Raw genomic sequence first — 5,987 nt, forward strand, 5'->3', positions numbered from 1 at the left:
GGATCTATGCCCATTTTCTGCACTGTATCCTGGTAAAGCAGGTTCAGGCTGTTACCGCCGTCCATTAGGACTCTTGTAAGATGAAATCCGTCAACGATTGGATCGAGGACCAATGCGGCAAAGCCGCCGTGACGGATGCTAGTGGGATGGTCCCTTCGATCGAAAGTGATCGGGCAGGAAGACCAAGGGTTGAACTTTGGGGCGACTCGCTCCATCGCGTATACGTCCCGTAGCACACGCTTCCTTTCCCTCTTGGGAATGTGGGTTGCATATATCATGTTCACCATCCGCACTTGTGGGGGAAACCCCTTCTGTCCTTTGTTGTCCGGCGGCCTGGGCTCCTGCTCGTCGTCGCTGTCTAGCCCCTTGTTTTTATGTTCGGCTCTTAACTTGCCTACCTGCTTGAACACCCAACAGTCTCTGTTGGTGTGGTTAGCTGGCACTTCGGGGGTGCCGTGAATCTGGCACAGGCGGTCGAGTATTCGGTCCAGACTAGACGGGCCCTGGTTATTCTTTTTAGATGGCTGTTTCCGCTGACCGGATTTATGGCCTCTGAATCCGGCATTTACTGCCGTATCCTCATTGCTGTCGCTGCTTACGCGGCGTTTTTGATTGTTTCGACGCGACCTGCCACTTTTGTCATTGGTATCCGGATTGCCGGACTTCTTCGATAAGTTGTTGCTATGAGCTAGCCAGCTGTCTTCTCCCGCGCAAAAGCGGGTCATGAGTGTTGTTAGGGCTGCCATGGACTTCGGCTTTTCCTGTCCCAAGTGCCGGGCGAGCCATTCGTCGCGGATATTATGCTTGAAGGCCGCTAGGGCCTCTACGTCCGGACTGTCGACTATCTGATTTTTCTTTGTCAGGAACCGTGTCCAGAATTGCCTGGCCAATTCGTCTGGCTGCTGGATTATGTGGCTTAGGTCATCAGCGTCCGGTGGTCGCACATAAGTGCCCTGAAAGTTGTCCAGGAATGCGGCCTCCAGGTCCTCCCAAGAACCGATTGAATTTATTGGCAGGCTGTTAAGCCAATGCCGAGCTGGTCCCTTGAGCTTGAGTGGGAGGTATTTGATGGCGTGCAGGTCGTCGCCGCGTGCCATGTGGATATGGAGGAGATAATCCTCGATCCAAACTGCCGGATCTATCGTACCATCGTACGACTCGATATTGACGGGTTTAAAACCCTCTGGGATTTGATGATCCATTACTTCGTCTGTGAAGCATAACGGGTGTGCGGTGCCCCTGTATTGGGCTAAGTCGCGACGTAGCTCGGCAGAGCTGTGCATGTTGTGTTCGGCCCGACCGGACTTATTGTGTCCGGACTGAAAGTCGTCACGTGTTGGGCGTCCGCGCGATCCATAGATCGATCTTGTCTGTCTTGCTTTGTCCTCCAATACGTGTCGCAGGTCTGGCTCGTTTTCTTGTGCCCTGGCCGAACGGCCCCGTAGTACGGTTGGCTTGAAGGTGCGTCGGGCCTCTCTGTCATGGCCGCGAGGTGGCCGGTCTGCCATGTCATTCGCTTCGTCCTCTGATTGGGGAAGCGGCCTGCGTTTGGGATAATTTCTGGAGGGGCGTCCGAGTTCATACTCTTCGGCCGCAAGGACGTCTATCCATCTGTCAGCTAGCAAATCTTGATCAGCCCTAAGCTGTTGTTGCCTTTTCTTTAGGCTGTTGGCCGTGGCAATAAGCCTGCGTTGAAAACGCTCTTGTTCGGCTGGGTCTGACGGTACGACGAATTCATCGTCGTCGAGGCTTGCCTCGTCTTCGGAGGGAGGCATGTAGTTGTCATCCTCGACCTCTCTTTCTGCCGCATTCTTATGAAGGCTGGCTTCTCCGTCTTCCCGTGCCGAGTCTTGCCGGGGTTGGTGTTCTTCGGCGGTGTCCGGGGTAGTATTATCCCCCGTGCCGGAATCACCGTTCTTACTTTGACGGGATTTGGAGCGGTGCCGCTGACGGCGGCGCTTGGGATGCTTTTTTGATGTGCCATCCTCCGCTGTTCCATCACCATCTCCGTCTTTCGGAGCGTCCACCATGTATATGTCATATGACGAGGTGGCGGTCCAGCGCCCTACAGGTGCTGGTTGTTGTTCGTCTCCTCCTTCGTCGTCCAAGTCGTCGAAGTCTTCGAAGCCGTAGTCAACCATGTCGGTTAAATCGTCGATAGTGGCTATTAAGTGGATGGTGGGTGGGCTTTGAATTTCTTCATCGTCCGAATCCCAACCTCGCAGGCCATAATATGGCCTGGGCTCTCCTGATAAAGAGAGAGACTTGAGAGAATTCAGGATGTCACCAAAAGGTGAGCACTGAAAGATGTCCGCGGCGGTGAACTCCATTACAGGCGTCCAATCGGATTCGATCGGCGGGGGCGTGAAAGGCCCGGAGTCCGGAGAAGAATCCGGCTCCTCAGAGTAATGGGCAATGCGGAGTGCGGGGTCGGTGTTCGGCTCGATTGCCTTTAACGTCGCAGCCCCTGAGGTGACGTCCAACCGTTCTTCCTCAACGAACGCAGCGGGCTCCGAATCAAGGATCGGGGCCGGGGCGTATGCGGCCTCCAGGACACTGTTCGGGAGCAGAGCTATATCATGCCCTTTTTGACAGTGCGACACGCTTGGCTGTGGCTCGAATCCGTCGAAGATCAAGTCTCCGCGGATATCCGCCGTGTAGTTTAAGCTTCCAAACCTGACTTGACGGCCAGGGGCGTAGCTTTCGATCTGCTCCAGATGGCCAAGCGAATTGGCTCGCAGAGCGAAACCGCCGAAGACGAAGATCTGTCCGGGGAGAAAAGTCTCACCCTGGACTTTATCGCCGTTGATGATCAAAGGAGCCATCGAACCTAAAAGCGACGACACAGAGGAACTCTCAATGAAAGCACCAATGTCGGTGTCAAAACCGGCGGATCTCGGGTAGGGGGTCCCGAACTGTGCGTCAAGGTTGGATGGTAACAGGAGACAGGGGACACTTTGTTTTACCCAGGTTCGGGCCCTCTCGATGGAGGTAAAACCCTACTCCTGCTAGATTAATATTGATGATAGGGGTAGTACAAGAGTAGATCTACCATGAGATCAAGGAGGCTAACTCTAGAAGCTAGCCTATGGTATGATCGTGTATGACGATGGTTGGTTGTATGTGTTGTCTATTGTATCGTCTACGGACTAGAACCCGCCGGTTTATATAGACATCGGATAGGGTTAGGGTTACACAGAGGCGGTTACATGGGGAGGAGATCTTGAATATCCGCACGCCTAGCTTGCCTTCTACGCCAAGGAAAGAACCTTCCGGACACGGGACGAAGTCTTCGGTCTTGTATCTTCATAGTCCTGGAGTCCGGCGGGAAGTATAGTCCGGCTATCCGAACACCCCCTAATCCGGGACTCCCTCAGTCTCCAGCCAAAAATCAAAGGCGTCTAATGCTATTGCTGGGGACCTAAAACATCTTGTAGGGCGCAAGATCAAATGCCCAAATGGTCTTACTATGTATTTTGTTCCTGAATCGTTTGCCATTCATCCTATCAGTCCTACTCTTGATCTGAGCTTCAATAATCCTCTTGCCCGTCAAATGTTTATGCTTCACAATGCTCTTTGTGAAGCCTATCCCCCTAACTGTACTGTAGGGTATGACACCTCGTGCTTCAGAATGGATTATGGACAGTGGATGCACTAATCACATGACTGGTGATCGAAGTCTTCTCATGGACTCAACTTTACGTCCATCCGATAAGAGTCACATCACATTTGCTGACACTGGTAAAAGCAAGGTATTGGGTCTAGGTAGAGTTGCAATCTCAAGGGATCAGCACATGGATAAAGTGATGCTTGTTGAATCCCTTGGTTTCAACTTAATGTCTGTCTCTATGCTTTGCGACTTGAACATGATTGTGATATTTGGAAAATATAATTGCCTTGTTCTTATGGAATCGGACAAATCTCTAGTCTTTGAAGGGTACCGGAAAGATGATCTGTACATGGTAGATTTCTCAGCAGGACCACAACTTGCCGTACGTCTTCTTACAAAAGCTTCAGAATGCTGGCTATGGCATCGGAGGCTGGGGCATGCTGGCATGAGGAACTTACACACTCTCGCCAAGAAGAAGCATGTCATAGGTATGGAGGACGTCCAGTTCAAGAAGGATCATTTGTGCGGTGCCTGTGAAGCTGGAAAGATGACAAGGGCCAAGCATCCCTCGAAGACAATCATGACGACATCTCAACCCTTCGAGCTGCTACACATGGACTTATTTGGCCCTACTCACTACTCTACCCTCACAACAACTGCCTGTCTCTATGGCTTCGTCATTGTTGATGATTATTCAAGATATACATGGGTGCACATAATTCTCTACAAGACTGAAGTGCAAGATGTCTTCAGACGCTTCGCCAATCGAGCCATGAACAATTATGGCATCAAGATCAGGCATATCAGAAGTGACAATGGCACTGAGTTCAAGAACACCAGACTTGATCTTTATCTGGATACAATGGGAATCACTCATGAGTTCTCTTCTCCATACACACCTCAGCAAAATGGCATCGTAGAATGCAAGAACAGAACCCTCATTGAGATGGCTCGAACGATGCTCGACGAATACAAGACACCAAGAAAGTTCTGGCCTGAAGCTATTGATACAGCATGTCACGTCATCAACCGTGTTTACATCCATAAGCTTCTGGACAAAACATCCTATGAGCTCCTCACTGGCAAGAAGCCAAATGTCAGTTACTTCAGAGTATTTGGAGCTAGGTGCTGGATCAAGGATCCCCATCACAAGTCAAAATTTGCACCTAAAGCTCACGAAGGATTCATGCTCGGTTACGGAAAGGACTCGCACTCTTACAGAGTCTTCAACCTCTATCTCTACAAAATCGTCGAAACTGTGGACGTGCGGTTTGATGAAACCAATGGTTCACAAAGAGAGCTCCTGCCAAGTACACTAGACGAAGCTCCACCCAGCGAATCTATCAAGCTAATGGGAACTAGTGAAATCATGCCTTCTGAAGCACAGCCTGAAGAGGAACTTATCATTTCTGCACCGAACCAACCTGAAGACAATGCTCAGCCTGAAATCCTCCCAATGATGACAATGATCAGCAAGAGCAAATTCTTCGTCCAGTTCATCCTCGTGTTGCAAATGAAGTACAGATTGAGAAGATAATTGATAGCATCAATGCACCTGGTCCACTTACTCGCTCAAGAGCAACGCAGGTAACAAATTTCTATGGGCATTTTGCCTTTGTGTCAATAACAGAACCCAAGAAAGTAGCTGAAGCCTTTATGGAACTTGAATGGATTCAAGCTATGCAAGAAGAACTTCAACAGTTCAAGCTGAACAATGTTTGGGAACTTGTCAAGCGTCCCGACCCTCGCAAGCATAACATTATTGGCACAAAATGGATATATCAAAACAAGCAAGACAAGCATGGTCAAGTCATCAGAAACAAAGCACGTCTTGTGGCTCAAGGATATACTCAAGTTGAAGGAATTGACTTCGATGAAACATTTGCTCCTGTGGCTAGGCTTGAAGCTATTGGGATACTGCTAGCCTATGCAAATCATCACAACATCCTGCTATATCAAATGGATGTGAAGAGTGCTTTTCTCAACGGCAAGATTGAAGAAGAAGTATACGTCGCTCAACCACCTGGCTTTGAAGATCCAAAACATCCTGATATGGTGTACAAGCTAAACAAAGCATTGTATGGCCTCAAACAAGCTCCTCGCACTTGGTATGATACGATCAAAGACTTCCTGAAGAGCAAAGGCTTCAAACCTGGATCCCTCGATCCCACACGCTTCACGAAGACATATGATGGTGAACTGTTTGTGTGTCAAATCTATGTGGATGATATTATCTTCGGTTGCACGAATCAGAAATACAGTGATGAGTTTGGATACATGATGCAAGAGCAATATCAGATGTCCATGATGGGTGATCTGAAGTTCTTCCTTGGTCTTCAAATTCGTCAGCAAAGGAATGGCATCTTCATATCTCAAG

Source organism: Triticum aestivum, chromosome 4B (genome assembly GCF_018294505.1).
Source record: "Triticum aestivum cultivar Chinese Spring chromosome 4B, IWGSC CS RefSeq v2.1, whole genome shotgun sequence".
Classification (NCBI taxonomy): Eukaryota; Viridiplantae; Streptophyta; class Magnoliopsida; order Poales; family Poaceae; genus Triticum; species Triticum aestivum.